The sequence below is a fragment of the Pinus tabuliformis genome, chromosome 7 (assembly GCF_031772625.1).
Source record: "Pinus tabuliformis cultivar Carrire ecotype Pingquan chromosome 7, CPIR1, whole genome shotgun sequence".
NCBI classification, from domain to species: Eukaryota; Viridiplantae; Streptophyta; class Pinopsida; order Pinales; family Pinaceae; genus Pinus; species Pinus tabuliformis.
In genome coordinates this window covers 29,228,584-29,248,637 of record NC_142293.1, presented here as the reverse complement: position 1 = coordinate 29,248,637, position 20,054 = coordinate 29,228,584, and positions in this window count along the sequence as shown.

The following is a 20,054-nucleotide window of genomic DNA, read 5'->3' as shown; positions in this document are numbered from 1 at the left end:
TCGCGGTCATTGTGGAAGTACACCACTTTCTCGCGATGATCAGAGCATGCCATGTGTAAATTTTTTTCGGCCATCGCGGACCCGATAGGGTATACCTGCGATGACCGAGCAGCAAAGCCCGGTTTGAAAATCTGCCTAAACTGGCACATGGAACGATCAAAACACATGAAAAGAGTATTAAATTGAAGCGCAAGGCAACGTGTGTCTACCTGGAACAAGTTTCGGAATGAATGATGCACGAACAGGGCCAAATTTCACTCGCTAACTTCAATGCTCCAAGTTGCTCCACGGTGAATTGAATAGTACTATGGTAAAAATGGATGAGTTAATCCCTTTTTATAGTAATTTTTGCAAATTAAAAAATTACATTTTATAAATGTGGGTTTTTTCTCATAGTGTTGCCACATGGATAGTCAAATTTTGGTTTTTTAACTATAACTATGTATATTGTTCATTTTATCTCGAATGGGTTTACGTGTGATGTGTTTTTGCGCATAGCTTTAGGTAATGGAATTATGCCAGCTTCGTGAACACTTGATCCCGCAAAGTTGTCTTTAAGCTCTTTTCCGACTGGAAAAATGAAAATATGGTCGAGTATTCCTCTTGGCTCGTCGAAAGAAATGAGAGGCGGTCGACTTTAAGCTCTTTTCCAACCGTGTAAACACGAAAATATTGTCGGGCCTTTGTCATTTCAAGCTCGTTATTGGTTATGAAATGACGTGCTTCCGACCACTTTTCTACTTTTTCAGGTCGAAGTTAATAGATACGAAAATCACTCCTCAATCGTAATGGTCGAGCGGTTCTTTCCAATATTGTTTTATACTTTTTCGGGCTCGAGAGACACAAATCTACAAAAAAGGAGCCCCCTGGAGTTTTCTATTCCGTGTCTTTTCCTAACTCTCTAAACATGAAAAAGTCTCTGAGTTTCACCTATGTCGGACTCGTTAAACCCTGACGACATTGGACTCGTCACCATGACGAGACTCGAGCTTCTCCTTCCTAGGGCTTGTTAAACTATTACTAGGTTCGACTACAGGTTTATCATTGATTGTCTATGGCAGCTAGTCACTCTTGAACATCGACACTTTTGCTTCTTGTCAGGTTGGGACATCCATACATCGTCATTTGGCCTTCCACAGGTTTGGGTTATCATTCTAGCCTCATTCCATCTAATTCATGACGTCTCCTTCGAGCCTTTGATCCCTTGGTGCCTGAATGCTACCACCCCCTCCAGAGTCGTGTCACTGACATGTTCAAGAGTATAATCCTTCTGCAGTTTACACCCTCATCTTCTCCTCTGATACTTTGTTTCGCCATCTACCTCTTGTTGCTTATCTCGTGTCATTGATGGGAGAAACATTATGGCCCTCCTGCGACGGGTCGTCTCCTGTCGACATCAACTCATTATCCAGGAGATTGATCTAGAGATCCCCTTTGGTACCTTAGAGCTTGCATGCCTCAATGGCAAGTTCTTCACACTTGATGGTCGACTTTCATCATTGGTCTTCGATCGAGTGATTCCACGAGTGTTCGACTTCAGCTCCTTCTTCACACTTCGTGGATTGTGCTAGACAGTACCTTGAGATCCATTGGCATTATTGGTGGTTTCTCTCACGCTTGTTAACGGTTTCATCATTGAACGGTAATCAAGCGACTTTCTATCATGCTCGACCTCAGCACATCTATTCGCATGTTAGAATTTGTACTATGATCGGATGGGTTCAAGGCCCCCAACTCATATTACACATGTTCAGGCTGCATGGATTGGTTTATGATTACATGATTCATTGATGGATGGCTGCGACCATACCTTTATCATCATCATGGTCTCATTAGCTAGATGGTTGCGTCCATACCACAGACCTATTTCGCATGTCTTTTAGATGGCTGTGCCCATGCCTAGACTACATGTACTTCATTATCAGAGATATCAGTTGTACTTGCGTGCAGGTTATTCCAGATGGTGTTCCAACTCAGTCAGTTTCGTAAAGCATTTCACCTCTCCCTCTCTCTCGAGCTTCCTACTTTAGGGGTGTTATCGGGAAAACTAGTGTCTATGCAGAGCTTCTAGTCCCACTAAGGCTGGTATCTACCTTAGAAACAAACAAACTAAAACTACTTCCGTTTTCCTTTATGAGAAATAGATAAGAGGGGAATAAGGAGACCAACCTCTGTCTTGTGCTTATTCCCTCGCTCGATTCCTCTCCCTTCTGATAGATCTTTGCCACTCGCTTCCTCGTCTGCCTAGCTTCAAAGATCACCTGTAGAATCAAAGCAACATAACACTATCCAAGAACATAGATTTATTATCATAAACAATATAGGACCAGATATATATTGACCACACAAATGCATATAACATCAATCATACAAGAATATGAAGGAAAACTTGAATAGCTTTATTGATAATCAAGAAAGAGAAAAGAGGATTACAACTAATTGTTCTGACCCAGCATCATCCTCTCAGCAAGAAAGCCCTTCTTCACCTCATGAAAAGCTTAGATCACCCAACACTATGATATTGCACCAAGAAACCAGCAGCACTTCCTTACAAGATACAAAATTCCAGCCTCTGGATCTCTGGGATGAGGGATCCATATATAGATGTTTGCAAGGGGGGTGAGTCAACTTTTGAGATTTGATTAGTGTCCTCTCTCTGATAGTTCTTGATTCCACTTGGAGATTGATGATCTCTTACTCATCCCTGGGCGAATGTAGAGAGGCAAGTGTCACAAGAGAAGTTTCTAGAAGATTCCATGATCCTCCACCTTGCAGATTGACCCTGCCATTTGTCCACTCTCGCCCATCACACCCCATAGAAGGGCTTTTCAAGATGCATCGCACTCCCGTGCGTATTTAGGTGGGATGTAGCGCACTTTGACCATGGAGCAGGTGAGATGGTCCAGTTTTGACCAGTTCTGAGCAGTTTTTCATGGAGAACTTCTGGGAGAAGATGTAATCAGTTGACCTTGTTCTTTTAGAGGTTGGAACAACACTTTTAGGGACTTAAGAGCCCTTGGTTTATGGACATTTATGATTGGGGTTGCAGTGCCCAAAAATGTCTATAACAGTTTCCCCCTAAAGCATGAGGTCGTTAATCTGTTGATGTCGGGTGAAATGCTTTATCATGAGGATCTGAAGTTCTTTCAAGTTGGAAGGTGACCTGTAATAAGATACAATACAATACATTATCTTCATAATTTTTTCATGATCTAGCTGAGGCAGTCATTCCCATGCTCAGCTTTATAAATTCATTTTCATGTACATAAGACAGACAATCATCTGAGTGTAGACTGATGATTATGGTAGAGCCATCATCCCTTAGGTTGGATGATTATCTGTGCAGTAATGATGTACATTTGATGTCTTTATTTTCCTGAATATATATCGCAGCCCAGATGGATGAAACTAGATCCAGGGTCTTCAATCTCGTTCGATCTTCACTCAAAGTACAAGTCGATCCGTGTGAGATATGTTCTGGAGTCGAACATGGAAAGACATCGCCTGATTACCAGCCAATGATGTAAGTTGTTAACAAGCGCGAGAGGAATCGCCGATAATGATGATGACCCTCAAGTTACTACAGTACAATTCACCTGGTGTGAATAAGGGACTTGGCGTCAAACACCACGCAAAATCTTTCGGTCGAAGGCCATTGATGTAAACTTGTCACCAGAAGTGAGAAACTTGCCATTGAGGCATGCAAGCTTCAAAGTACTGAAAGGGTTGTTCCTAGATCGACTTCTTGGATAATGAGCTGACGTCGACAAGAAGCGATCCGTCATAGGAGGGCCTTAATGAATCCCACATCAATGACACGGAACGGAGCAAATGATTTTAATGGAGGTGAAAACAATCTGGTGATATAAGGTTCAGGGTGGCGGTCATGAAAGAATGGAGCGTAAATGTATTGCAGTGGGTGAGACACAGGTGAATTCTCTGAGCGACTTCTCTTGAACATATCGGCGACACTGACATGATGGATCGGTAGCATTAACCCCAAATATGGATGGTGTGACAGAGCCATGGTGATGTGACCAGTGAATGGAACAACCCAACCCGACTCAGATGCGGAGTGAAAGTGTCATGTTCAAGAGCGACTTGCTTCCAATAAAGTTTCTTCAAGTTTTCTTCCCAATTTTTCCCCAGTAATTGCTGACCAGTACCTCTTTATTTTTGTCAAGCTTGAGGAGGATAACATATGCTTGTTCTATCATTTTCCCTTCGAGCAAACCCATCGCTATGTTTTAACGAGCCTAGTGATAGTGAAACTCGTTCTTGTCTGTATGGACAAGTTTGTCGCTATTCGGTTTTAACGAGTTTAACGACAAGGATAACTCAGTCCTTTTCAATTTTAGAGAGTCTTAAAAAGGGACGTAAAGAAAACTCCAATAATCCTTTTTCGTCATATAATCCCTTGAGCCCGAAAAAGTATAAAACAATACAAAAGGGATGAATTTTCGGTACTTTTAACGAGCCGAACAAAACAAGCGCTCGATCTTTTTGTGTAATAATCCCTCAAGTCCAAAAATATTAAAATCTAAAGGAGGGATAGCACTTCCGGTCCCTTTAACAAGCTGGAGAGGCCAATGGCTTGGCAATCTTTTCATATTTTACGAGTCAGTTGAAAAGAGCTTAAAGGAGACTCGTTTTTTGAGGAACGAGTGATAAATAGGGGTAGCAGCTGATTCCAGGTAAGGTTTGGAATTTTCCAATCACGGTAGTGTCACAAGGAAGGCTAACAAGATCACTCTTCGTAGTTGTTCCTCAAAAAGGGTAAACAATCAAATGGAGGTGAATGATCGGCCAATACAGAGTGGAGGTGATGATGATAACACGACCAAGGCTTCAAAGGCTGGTGATAATACATTCACGATGGTTATTTACCGGAAATTGGTTCATTTTTTAATGAGCTTAAACTCTGGGGGAACATTTTCTCATTGCTTATGTTTATTTTTTAACGAGCTTGAATTCCGCTTTAAAACTGCTCGATCCAGTCGTATAATAAGGATGTCTCATATAAAAACGGCATTTTTTCAAAGCTTTGCCCTGCATCCTTTCTTTATGCAAGTTAGGAAACGACCAATCCTATGAGTTTAAAGGGTTAGAGGACCTATAAATTTAAAAAATAAATGGTCACTCTTCGCTTGCATTCCAAAAGGTTTGCATGCCCCCAGGTATAGCGAAGTAGAGTTTCCAGGTTACCCCTCAATTTGCAAACAAAACACTTGTTTTATCGGGAAAGGCCTACCTTTTCCAGGTTACCCCTCAATTTGCAGACAAAACATTTGTTCTATCGGGATAGGCCTACCTTAACAGAAGTATCTTATTCTGGTCTAATCCCATGTTCCATAATGGACGGGTGTGTCAGCTAGTCATATACCCTCTGCAGAAACCTACCCTATACCCAAGGTTCTCCTGTCGAAACAGGCCAGGGTGCATGCCCCCTGGGTTTCAGTCATATCCTCTGAATCACTTGCGCTCATCAGGAGGACGGACTAGGGGTTGATGAGACATTCCTTGCATGAAAAGACCATTCAGGGTTGGTATATGACTATTTGCTATGTGTGAACCGGGGAATGAAAGTTGGTCTACGAGCTTGACCACTCTTCCTTCATGCGGAAAACACATTACTCTAAAGAGTGAGGAGACAATGGCTCCCATGGAATAAATATAGTCTCGTCCAAGGAGTAGATTATAATCCAGGGATCCTTGGACTACCATCACGTTCATGTGAACGGTTTTCCTTCTCAATGTTATCAGCACAATGGGAAGGATCCCTAACGGTCGACTGGTTCCTTTGTCAAAGCCTGTTAGATTTCTCATCTCAGGCAAAAGCAATGGCGAACCAAGCGCTTTCCAAGCAGTTGAGGAAAGGATACTCACAGAAGCCCCTTCATCTATGACCATTCTATATATTGAGCAATGATTTGAAATGGTACACTAGCCGATAAGCGGGGTCTGCCTAGTAGATTCCAATCGAACGAAACAACTAGGTTGCTTGGAGGTGGGACCGAATAGACGGCCGGATACGACTCTAACAAACTTCCTTCCTGCGGTAAAGGAACGGGTAGACTGCCCCCATGTTCATCAGAGTCTGTGCTTACGAAGAGAATTTGAACGGTGTCATCCTTGTTCTCTTCGGTGACTGTATCATCTGAAGATGGATCCTCTAAAGGCAAGACCGGGTCAACTGCCACCTCGACCTTTTGACTTTCATCTGGTGTGGATTCAGATGGTTTATCTTCAATTATAGACGCTTCGGCCGACCACAAGGGCATGTCAGCCGGATTTTCAACTAGTGACGGACTCACCAAAAGCTTCTTATATCCAGGAGGAAGCCGTAACGGTGAAACCGGACGGTTGTCCAAAACTCTTTTAGCCTCGTCTAAGAAGGGACAACGGTGGACGGCGTGATCGCCTTCACACAATTTACAAGGAAATTTACATCTTCCTTTTTGTCCAGGGGCTTCACTTTCACTAGTTGACAGTGTACCTTCAACATGATCATCAGAGGTTGACGACACCGGATTGTGCAAACGAGGGGACTAGTCCCTTAAGATCTGAGGGATGCAAGGACAATCTCGATGATAGTGGTCTCCTTTGCAAATGACACATGGCAATTTAGGCCTGGATGGCGTAGTGTGTGGATTTTCGCTAGACAATGTCTGGTCACCCCTTTTCGCCTTGGCTCCTTCTTCTTCTTCTCTTTCTTCTTCTTCTCCTTCTTCTTCTCAGTTACTTGATTTTTGGCCTTACCAACTTCATCAAGCGAAGAGGAAGGAGGAGAGGAAGAATTGGACGAAGTAGAGGGTTGGGGGTTAACTCTGGTATCGTTTAGTTGCTGACTTGATTGTTCAGGAATCACGGTGTTCTGAACGAAAGAGGTTGAGAAGAGCCATACGGGCAAGCCGATTATGAATCCTGGAAGCGACAATGTGGCCATATGGGGTGCACCAACATCTCCCCAAGAGGAGAAAGGACTAGGATTTCCTCCAAGGGGAACTCCTTGGTTGGTGGACTCCATTTTTCTCAACCTAAGACCAACGTGGGAAAGGTGATATTTATTCCGATTAAAATAAATTTTAGACGCTTTGACACAACTTGTTTTTTCAATTTTTAAGAGTCGAGAAAAAACAAAAGATGACTCTAGTCGGCTTCGATTTTTAATGAGCCTGAAGTGACAAGTGCTCAGATGGACCTTTTCCTTTAAGGAGTCTGAAAAGGAACGAAAGAGACTGCTCTAGAAATCTAGACAGAAGGATTACCAAACCAATCGCAAAACTGTAGAATACTTTTTACGGTACAGCAGTCAATCTTCCCGAATGCTATGTTCAGTGCATTGCAATCGATAGGGCGGCAGACACGGCTTCCTATGGATAAAGGATAAAGCCTATTGTTGTCTCCCAGTATATACTCGACGGTACGTGGGAGCACAAGTTCGTACTGGCACTTATCGTCTCAAAGTGGAGGAATCACCCAACCATCAATGAAAACAACAGTTACCAGGCTTTACGACGCCATAATACGTCTCTAGCCTAGACTTCTAGATGTTGTGCGTTAGGTTCCAAAGCATTTTTAGATTCATTAAATTTATTTTATAGTTGATCTTGCTTAAGAAATTTTCCTTTCAGGTTCACCGTGTGATGTAGATGTACAATTCCTAAAATGCAATCTAAGATGATAAACAGTCATTTAATCTTCTTTTTGCAATGAAAATCCTAGCTACTAAGGAAAGAGAGATGACGTTCTTTCAACATAGAGCAGAGAGCACACACTATATGCACTATCCTAAATCAAACCAACAAACAGTTTAAATGCAAAATGCACGTGCATGTATTTGTTTTCAGCCTTCTTAATGTGTGAATGGTAAAAAGAAAGCTAAGCGCAAATCTGAATTATTTTTCAAAGCGACATTACTAGCAAGTTTCTTTTCAGGACAAAATGAGGACAATGACGACACTTTGTGATTTGGAATTGAAAACTTGCTTTCGACACTTGAAAAAAATACTAATTCAAATCAAATACAAGAGTAACAGTGTAATCGACTATCAAGAACAATCAGATTCTCTTCTATGACTGAAAACGACACTTGCGACACTTTCAAATCAAGAAACGATAGTACGATTACGCTACTTCTTTGTAAAAGAGAACTGAAAATGGCTCAAAATACATAAAAACATTTACAGTCCTTTGCACAATGGAGGCAGAATAATGGCAAGGAAGGGGTTTTCAACAGAGGTGTACTGACTACAGGCAGCAAAACTCTTGAATAGAACTGAAAAGATTGAACACAGAAACCAAATCTAGGAGCAGGAAAGGCCTTGCCTGATCAGTGCACCTGTAACACAGTGAAAAAGAGATGCAGCGCACCTACTACACTCGGGAAGTGCGATGCATCTAGAATTCATAGAAGAGACAGTGCGCTAGACCAGGAACGAGACTTTAACTGGGTTTCGGGTCACGGTTTGCAGCTCAGTTCAGGGATTTAGGCCGAGCAAGTGGTAATCAGTAAATCAGTCACAGGGGTAGATCTAAAGAGGTTACTAGAGCCACCACAAGGGAAATTAGAGAGCTTGTAAATCAATTGTTCAGTTCATAAACAAAACCTTGAGATAGACTGAAGCAGCATTGATCTACTTTGCACTTGCATAGAAAATGCAGTTCGAAGGCTAGCTAGCTTGACTTCAGGCTCCGTCTGTAAGTTTATAAAGCAAACAAATGTAGATAAACAAACAATCTATTCGCTCCCCAGTGGAGTAGCCATTTTTTTATCGGGAAAACTAGTGTCTATGCAGAGCTGCTAGTCCCACTAAAGCTGGTAGCTACCTTATAAACAAACAAACTAAAACTACTTTCTTTTTCCTTTATGAGAAATAGATAAGAGGGGAATAAGGAGACCAACCTCTGTCTTGCACTTGGTCCCTCGCTCGATTCCTCTCCCTTCTGATAGATCTTTGCCACTCGCTTCCTCGTCTGCCCAGCTTCAAAGAGCACCTGTAGAATCAAAGCAGCATAACACTATCCAAGAACATAGATCTATTATCATAAACAATATAGGACCAAATATATATTGACCACACGAATGCATATAACATCAATCATACAAGAATATGGAGGAAAACTTGAATAGCTTTATTGATAATCAAGAAAGAGAAAAGAGGATTACAACCAATTGTTCTGACCCAACATCATCCTCTCAGCAAGAAAGCCCTTCTTCACCTCATGAAAAGCTTAGATCACCCAACACTATGATATTGCACCAAGAAACCAGCAGCACTTCCTTACAAGATACAAAATTCCAGCCTCTGGATCTCTGGGATGAGGGATCCATATATAGATGTTTGCAAGGGGGGTGAGTCAGCTTTTGAGATTTGATTAGTGTCCTCTCTCTGATAGTTCTTGATTCCACTTGGAGATTGATGATCTCTTACTCATCCCTGGGCGAATGCAGAGAGGCAAGTGTCACAGGAGAAGTTTCTAGAAGATTCCATGATCCTCCACCTTGCAGATTGACCCTGCCATTTGTCCACTCTCTCCCATCGCACCCCATAGAAGGGCTTTTCAAAATGCATCACACCTCCCGTGTGTATTTAGGTGGGATGCAATGCACTTTGACCATGGAGCAGGTGAGATGGTCCAGTTTTGACCAGTTCTGAGCAGTTTTTCATGGAGAACTTCTGGGAGAAGATGTAATCAGTTGACCTTGTTCTTTTAGAGGTTGGAACAAAACTTTTAGGGACTTAAGAGCCCTTGGTTTACGGACATTTATGATTGGGGTTGCAGTGCCCAAAAATGTCTATAACAAGGGGGCATCTATTACACAGTAATTTGTCACTATCTTCATCCTAGTCTTCCTACTGTGTCATGTGTCCAAGTCATTTATGCTAATGTTAGACAAATGCTCTCTGATGTTGCCAAATGACCCACTTTTCCAAAGGTTTCTTCCTCATCGCGTCTGTTGGCTAAATAAACACGCTGAAGGGCACTCCAAAATAGCCCATAAGTGCTACCATCGCGGAAGTACACCTAATTCCCACGATGGTCAGATTTTATGTGCCAGTGAGACTCTCGCTTGTAATCCTGAGCGATGACCTAACTAGCTACGTTATTCAATAGCGATGTCAGAGCAGAGGACCAGTTATGCGCCCACGATGATCCAGATTGGGCGAATTTGTTCCAACAGTCGGCCTTCCAAATGACTCCAGACCTCGTTGTTAGCCTAGTTTATGTCGCCCTCCTTTCTCTGGCATGGTTATTCCATCATTTGTGCTACCTTCCTTGGAGATAAGCTCATCCTCCCACCTTTCATGGAGACTCCTTCTCCTATTTAAACTCTCACCATTGCTATGTGCTGCTAGTTTTTGAGTTCTTAGTCTTTGGAATGGTTGCTGATAGTGTTGTTAGTGTTTGTGAGTTTGCTAGATAGCTGGTGTGAGTGTGACAAGTGTGGGATTGTTGATAGCTTGAGGAAGGTTGTGAAGTGCCTTTAATCTTGTGTAAAACTTGTGAGTGAGAGAGACTTGTGTATTGGGAGATCCATCTTCAAAGAGTGAATGCTTGAGGAACATGCTGGCTGGATTCCTCCTGAGAAGGCTTGTGACGTCAAGACTTTGGTTGCAAGCTTACTCTTATTTCATTATTAATGCAATCAATGATGTTTTCCTATGTCTTGTATGTAATGTACTTGATAGCTCATGACTTCTTGACTTTGTGAGTAAATAGATCATTGTTGTTCCGGTTACATGCTTTTTTATATTTCCTTTGCATTGTTTTAGGTTGATTACTCATTAGGAGAAGGAAGCGGAAGCTAGAGCAGTGCAACGGAACTCCATCGACCACCAGTTGAGGTAGGCCTCCAACTATGACTGTTTAAGGAAAGCTATTGTTGATCTGTCCTTGTTTGTGACTAGACCCACTTTAGGGCTAGAGGGGTTGCCTCTGTCCGCAGAGGGAACACTTTCCTGCATCACATGGCTGAGCATCCTCTCACACTCACTCATCAACCATATGGTCAAGGTTGTAACTCACAATCCCTCTCACCTACACGTGACTATGCAGTTGGTTACTTCTCACCTCCCAGGACTGAACACGAAATTCCATATCATCAACTTCTCTTCATCTGTCCCATCACCTGCCAGTTCGCGAAAGCAGTTGAACTGATCCCAAGCATACAGCATCTTCCATATGCATCAATGAAGCCAAAATCCACTCCTACAGGGGTTGTTGTATCATCAGTGGAAGAAATAGTTCTTGCCACACTTGAAGGTCTGGTAGAAGCTATTGAAGATGGAGAGGAACCTCTCGTCTTTTGGCAAGGCGAACGAGACACCCTTGTGATCTTGGGATCAAACTCCAGTACAGGAGGCAGAGGGGAAGGTAGTGGAGGAGGTGGAGGTGGAGACGAACCAACAGACTCAAAGCCAAAATGGTCATATTCTAAAAGAGAGGAGGAGGACGAAGAAGAAGAAGAGATGGATGACACAAATCTGGAATGGATGACTCGGGGACCATTGGCTCTCCCAACTGTTCCGCACAAGATGCAAAAGCGAGCAGAGAGAATGAACATCAAGTTCAACCCTGACAGCATGGTGAAGGCAAAAGATCATTTGGACAACTTTTACTTGTAGCTGCAAACCCTTGAAGTACGGTATGATGATGTAGCATGTAGATTTTTCCATGTACCTTAGATGGTCGCGCAGCTACATGGTATCATAGCCTTCCACCGAACTCCATACAGAAATGGGGTGCATTCAAACGGATGTTCCTTGGAAAGTTTGTTGATGACAAGACCCCAACAACGCTACTCAAAGAATTGGGAAGCCTAAAGATGGAGGGAAAAGAAAAAGTAAAAAGACTTCAATCGTAGGTTTACATGCATATTGAACAAATTCGCAATGGACACCAAACCTCATGACTCCATTACTGTTGATTACTACACGTCTGCATTTTCGATCAGCATTGTGCAATTCATCAAACAAGCTGCGAAACCAACACTCTTGGAAAACTTCGAAGAGGCTATTGTTGTTGAGAAAGACCTGCGCGCGATTGGAGTCATCAAGGATGATGAACCAACAAAGGACTCCAGAGACATGAGCAGAAAGTCCCAAGAAATGGCAAGCAAGGGTAGAGACAAGGAAGCATATGATATTGAAACCCTCAGTCGCCTCATCAAGAACTTGACAATGGAAGTGTCTGAACTTAAACAATGGAAAAAGGACACATGTTCAAGCATCCATCCGCCCAAGCAAAGACAGGGAAGCATCTCATTAGGCAGCAACCGATACCCTCCAAAAACTACGCAGAGCTCTATGTTTAATGTTGAACAGTGTAGAAATTTTGAATAATATAACACTTATTCACAGAGATTATCCTGATTATACATTGTTTTCGGAATGCATGCATAATAAGTAACCTCCTCTACGTTGATCATCAATTTTGTGGAATTAAAAACAATGAAACATCAATCGCATGCGCACATTAACACAGTATGTACTGGGGAAAGCATACAGCTAAAAACCCCCAACTATCTGTATATTATAATGATAGAGAACATGTAACAATACATAGTACAATACTCCTCACAAGTACTCAGTACTATCTCCACCTGCTACACACAAACTAGCTCAGATCTGAATCAAGTCACAGGTTCAAATCTCCTCCGTTGTCTGCCTGCCTCTACTGCGCAATCCAATGCAAGAATAGGAATGATCTAAATTTGAATTCCCTTTTTTTGTACCATGCAATCCTCATTGGCAATCTCCATCATTGATTGTGCAAATCTCATGCACAGCTATAGTCACAATTGATAGCAGTCTCACTCTTTCACCCACCTCTAACACTTGTCTCCATTGAACTGTCTATGCACTAAGTTAACTGATGTATTCTTTAGTTGCTTTATGAGTTAATAATTAGTGAATTAATTAATAATTAATTCACATCACTCATCACTAGTGTATTCTGCAATTAGACTAAATACAACTAGTTCAACCAAGTCAAACTCAACACAACTCCATCAACTCCTCAATCAACTCCACCAAACTCAATCACTTGAGTTCTAACTGAATTCCATCATGCAATAGCTCAACTGACCCATAAGAAAAGCGTATTTCCTTCTGGCAGTTGCATGTGCCACATCTGTAGCTCGAACTGAAGTGCTCCAAGAGGATAAGATAATGTTTATAGTCCAAATATTATTAAGAGCTAATAATATTTGATTGTTCTATTTTTAGACTCGCAGTCTAAAAATAGACTCTGCCCATATGTCTAAAAATAGAAGTCCATCTATTTTTACCAACATGACCAATCATCCACAAATAGCATCCTGCAACTTATAGACCATGATACATATGTCTAAAAATATACATAGTCTAAAAATAGACTTTGCGCCAAAAATAGCCTGCGGGCCCACTTAGTGAAGGCAACTTCTTTTCACTAAGCTCCATCATCTTGTTGCATTTTCAACACTCCCTCTCAACAAGATATGGATTATCTGCAACCCCTATCCTGCAACTCTGGAATGTTCTACATGCAACACATTTGCCCGGTCCACTTGCTCCAACAACACTTGGAAAAAAACACTCCCAACTGACCACTCTATTGGGCTAGGAACATACTCTGATGTTGAAGCTCTACCTGTTGTTGACAAGTGCTCCCTCTCTGACATCTGCGCTACTGCAACATCTCCATGCATCTCATACCATTGCACACTTCTTTGTGCCACCTAGCACTGTGCAAAACACTTGTGCCTCTCGCATTGCTGCAGCCTGCTAGCTATGCACTGTCCTCGGATTCCCTACACTGTCACTCTCTTTGTCACTCCATCCGCATCTGTCTCTACCCAATCAGTTAGTTCCTGCTACTCCACATCAGGGCTCCCGTAGCAAGGTCTCATCCAAGAGGTTTGGTACCTCAAGGATCCTGCCCCTCCTCCTTGGGACGATGAACCCACATCACTCCACCTCCTACCTGGAGGTATGGCTGCATGTGATCCCTCAGCCCACCTGGCTCAAATTTTCCCCCTAATGGAGGTCTCTACATGAGTAGATGTCTCTACTCTATCTCCTCTCAGCTTTCCTTGTTGTGGTTGCTCCACAACCTCCTGAAGCTATTGCACCAATCGTGGCTCCTCCAAAATCGTCTGAGATTTCTTCTAGCTCTGCATGTTGAGAGGTAACATACGCTCCCTCTCAAGCACCAAGTCTCCATCAGTTGCCTCACTGCTCAAGGCTTTGCATGCATCTTGAACCTCAAGAGCATACAGGTTCTTGACCCGTGAACCAATCTGCTTCACCTGTCTAGTGATGATGTGTCTAAGGAAAACCTTTCCCTTACTGAAGACTACATCACAGCCTCTGTCTTCCAGCATCACGATCGACACCAAGTTTCTCTTCAGTCCTGGTACATACTTGACATCGGTCAAGGTAAGGCAAGCTCCATGCTCCCTCTGAAAAATAACCGTGCCTACACTTGAGACACTATACTTCTCATCATTACCCATCGCTATGAGTATCTAGAGATCTTTCTCCTCCAAAGTACTGAACAAACTCTTGTCACCGGTCATATGGAAAGAATCTCCACTGTCAAGAAACCAACCACTTCCTACCATGGATGAAACCATGCATGCGAAGAGTGTGAAATCCAACTCAAACTGTGAAGCAAGTGCCTCACCTTCAAATCCTTCCCCGGATCCCTTCTTGGACTTCCTCCATGGACAATTTGTAGCATAATGGCCCACCTCATGACAACGAAAGCATCGCACTTTCGATTTTTCAACCTTCTTCCCATCATTGGAAAAACTGGATTTGAAAAGAGAACCCTTCTCCTTCCCCTTCTTTGCTTTGGCAGCCAAAGCGCAATTTTCTTCATTAGATGCCTTTGATGAAGATCCGTCCCTGGTATTCCACCTGATCTCCTCTTGCACAAGATCCAACCAAAGTCTCTCCTATCCTGGCAATTTCTCCCAACTATTTACAGAGTCCTGATAGGAATGCCAACTCTTCGGAAGACCAAGGAGAGCCAAGCTCACCAAGTCCTCATCATCGATAGTCACCCCCACACTTCCCAGCTCATCCCGGCATTTAGTGAACTTCGTGAGATACTTGGGCATACTGTCTCCATTCTCACACTTAATGTTTCTGAGTTTATCCTTGAGCGCCAACTTCCTCTAGTCGCTCTTGCTTTGGAATAAATATGTCAACTCTTTCCACATCAAGTATGGAGAAGCCTTTCCATGTAGGCTGGATACAATGTGATCCTTCACGCCCTCCAACAGAATCCTTCGACACTTTCATGCCTTCTTTTGCCAAACCTCAACATGAGAAACATCAGTAGGCTTTGGGACCTTAGCCTCTATGAACTCCTTCAGCCCATTTTCATCTAACACCGCCTCCATCCTGTCTTTCCATGCAATATAATTTGATCCGCCTTCAAGGGCACACTCCAATCGCAATCCATTGAAAGACATTTCAACTTTGACACCAAGAAAACACTGCTACAAATTCGAATTCCACCAGCTCAAAACTCAACCGCTTCTGATCTAAAAATTTTGAGAACTAATTATTTCTCATACAGAGATTGACTGTATGGGCTTTTACCGGATATCTCACCTTCCAAAAGAAGGATGAATCCAGAGGCTACCTGGCTCGATTACAGACTCTGCCTGAAGAAATAAAATGTAATCACTTTCTGAATAATAGATCTGATGATCAACTCTGCTCTGATACCATGTAGAATTTTTGAATAATATAACACTTATTCACAGATATTATCCTAATTATACACTATTTTTGGAATGCATGCATAATACATAACCTCCTCTACGTTGATCATCAATTTTGCAGAATTAAAAACAATGAAACATCAATCGCATGCACACATTAACACAGTATGTACTGGGGAAAGTATACAACTAAAAACCCCCAACTATATGTATATTATAATGATAGAGAACATGTAACAATACATAGTACAATACTCCTCACAAGTACTCAGTACTATCTCCACCTGCTACACACAAACTAGCTCAGATCTGAATCAAGTCACAGGTTCAAATCTCCTCCGCTATCTGCCTGCCTCTACTGTGCAATCCAATGCAAGAATAGGAATGATCCAAGTTCAAATTCCCTTTTTTTGTACCATGCAATCCTCATTGGCAATCTCCATCATTGATTTTGCAAATCTCATGCACAGCTATAGTCACAACTGATAGCAGTCTCACTCTTTCACCCACCTCTAACACTTGTCTCCACTGAACTGTCCATGCACTGAGTTAACTGATGTATTCTTTAGTTGCTTTATGAGTTAATAATTAGTGAATTAATTAATAATTAATTCACATCACTCATCACTAGTGTATTCTACAATTAGACTAAATACAACTAGTTCAACCAAGTCAAACTGAACACAACTCTATCAACTCCTCAATCAACTCCACCAAACTCAATCACTTGAGTTCTAACTGAAGTCCATCATGCAATAGCTCAACTAACCCATAAGAAAAGTGTATTTCCTTCTGGCAGTTGCATGTGCCACATCTGTAGCTCGAACTAAAGTTCTCTAAGAGGATAAGATAATGTTTATAGTCCAAATATTATTAAGAGCTAATAATATTCGACTGTTCTATTTTTAGACTGGCAGTCTAAAAATAGACTCCGCCCATATGTCTAAAAATAGAAGTCCATCTATTTTTACCAACATGACCAATCATCCACAAATAGCATCCTGCAACTCATAGACCATGATCCATATGTCTAAAAATAGACATAGTCCAAAAATAGACTTTGCACCAAAAATGCCCTGCGAGCCCACTTAGTGAAGGCAAATTATTTTCACTAAGCTCCATCATCTTGTTGCATTTTCAACAAATAGTCTGCAGATCCTGAGTTCTGTTCGTTCTGTGAAGAAAATCACCCCGAGAACATTTGTTCGGAATGGAAGAGAGTCGCAAACTTGGTATACTGTCATACATTTGATGTAGAGAGCAGTATGCAGGAGCAGCCGGTTGACAGAGATAATGACGAAGGTATTGCACCTGATGAAGCATCAAGTTTTGGGCATGTGGTGAACGCATATCATTTCTTGCAAGAAATGCAAAAGATGAACACCAAGAAGCAACCCCAAAATCATAATGACAGTTACAATATCAGGAGTAAAGGGGCTCCCCCTACCCTTGGGGAAGTACATGAAAATATGAGTTTGCTGATGAGGAAGGTTGATCCACTGGCTACCCCTAAGCAGAAAACACAAAACAAGTTCGGGAAGACAGCAACGGACAAGATTACATCCATGAGCAGCAAGTTGTAGAACACTTTGTCGAACAACATGAATATCCATTCTACCCCAAACACCTCGGTGAGTCTACCACCTCTAGACTACAACATTGTAGATAACATGAAGAAAAATCGTGCAAACATCAATTTTTTTGAGTTAGCTAAGATCCAGAGTTAGCGATACATCCTGCTACGTGCATTAGGACAGACAGCAATGGACAGCGCAGCCTCTACCAGCAAGGGAGCAAGCACACCTCCCAGATCACTTTCTATTGTGCTCAATGCACTCTGAATGGAAGAAGAAAACTTAGGTTTCCCTACATTCCTGCTATCATTTGAAATTTTTAACTGCAATGTTCACAATTGCTTAGTTGATTCTGACGCAGCAGCCAAATTTCATGTCGCTCTCGATTGTAAAAAATATCAATGCACAATGGAGCAAGACATCCGCGCAAATCATCCAGCTTGATCTAAAATTAGTACCAGCCATTAGCGAACTGCGAGATGTGATCATCTGACTATCTCATGACGGTCGAGTCCACCAATGCATCAACATAGTTGTTGTGGACATACCAGAAGCATACGGTCTACTACTCAACATAGACTAGTCTAGCAAGCTGGACGGATATTTTGCTACAGACTGGTCCCACATGTGGCTTCCATACAAGGGAAAGTGTAACAAAATATGGGTATTGTCTGAGAGGTATATGAAGCACAATTTCACTCCCCTTAATGACGAGAATGAACCGTTGGCCTTCGCAAAACTCATGTTTGGCAATGACCTCCTTGAAACAGCATTGGGGTGTTATCCTGCACGGCCAGCTCCAACCCCATCAGGCACACAGTTGGGACTCCTTCCATGCCCAACTGATGGTAATGAAACATGTACAGTGAATTTTACCAATAGTAGCAGTAGTAGTAGAAATAGTAGTAGCAGTAGTACTAGCACATCAAGTGGTCTATGTACGGACAAGTTGTGGACCATGTACTTTGTCATATCAAAGGCACAGGATGGCTTAGGAGCCAAATGTGTCTTGATCAATCCTTACAATAGGAATCATCTAGTTTCAAGTCGCTTGGAGTTTGAGTGCACGAACAATGTTGCTGAGTATGAAGCACTCGTGCTAGGCTTGCAGAAAGCCATCAACCTCAACATGGTCACGCTCAAAGTGGTATGTGATTCAAAGATAGTGGTACGGCAAGTACGTAACACCATTCATTGTTTGTCAACGCATCTCAAAATTTACCAGCAAGAGGTATGGTGGCTAATCTCTAACTTCCAAGCATTTAACATCATTTTTGTACCACATACCCGTAATGCAGCTGCCAATGCCCTGGCAAATACAGTTTCGAGAATGTCACCGATTAGGGACAGATTTACTATTAAAATTTTGTACAAACCATCTATCTCAGACAACATAACTAATTTACGTGTGTTTAATGATGATCAACAGATACTACATTTCATGGCCAACGCTGACATCTTCAAATATGCAGTGATAGATGATGATGAGCACGAGCGCTCTCTGCAAGAAGAAGCTGGTAACAAGAAAGGCCACCTTATCACAAAAGGTGTGGCAACATTGGAAAAGATTTATGACTTGCAAGAACGTTTTCAGGGGCCAAGGAACAGCAAGACCCATAGTTCCACCATGATGCACGAACTGATCAACCTAGGAACATAACAAGATCTGAAGTTCGTCAATCTTGGTACATGTTGTACACAACAAGAGCGGCAAGCCTTTGTCCACTTGTTCAAATAGTACTGAGATGTGTTCACATGGATGTATGATGATCTGAAAACTTATGACACGCGGATCATCCAACGCATCATCCCAATTAAAGAAGGGGCCAAGCCATATCAGCGGAAGATGAGAAAAGTACACTAGTCACTTGAACCCCTCATACAGAAAGAGCTCACCAAGTTGTTGGATGCACGGATCATATATAAAGTTCGCCACTCCACATGGGTTTCAAATCTTGTTCCTATACGTAAGAAGTCCGGGGAAATCCACTTATGTGTCGATTTCTGGAATGTAAATCGCGCCTCAGACAAAGAAAACTACCCTATGCCATCTATGGACCACATTCTGCAAATAGTATTTGGGGAACAGATGTTTTCTCTTCTCGATGGTTTCTCAGGATACAATCAAGTTTTGGTAGCAGAACCTGACAAACTTAAGAGTACTTTACATACCAAGTGGGGTACATTCGCTTATAGAAGAATGTCGTTTGGGCTTGTAATGCAAGCGCAACCTTTCAGCGTGCCATGGACATCGCTTTTCGCGGACTCATCGGAGAGAGCGTAGTGGTATACCTCGATGATGTGATTGTGTTCTCAAGAAGACGAGAAGACCACATATGCCATCTAAAGAAAAAATTTGAGCGATGTCAGAAATATATGATTCCCTCAATCCCAAAAAGAGCATATTCCAGTGTCGGAGGGGAACCTCCTCATACACACTATTGCCAAAACCAAGATCAAGGTGGATCTGGACCGGGTCTAGGCTATTACACAAATACCTCACCCAGCCACCAAGAAAGCCATGCAGTCCTTCTTGGGCAAGATAAACTTCCTCCGGAAGTTCATCTCGTATTATGCGCAGATAGTCAAGCCCATGCAGGACATGATCAAGAAAGATACAGTCTACAATTGGGGCAAGAGGGAAAAGTATGCATTCACTTGGATCAAGTAGGCCATTGCAAAAGCGCCTGCACTCTACAGCCCAGATTTCAAGCAATATTTCCTGCTATAAACCTTTGCCTCCGATAATTCACTAGTTG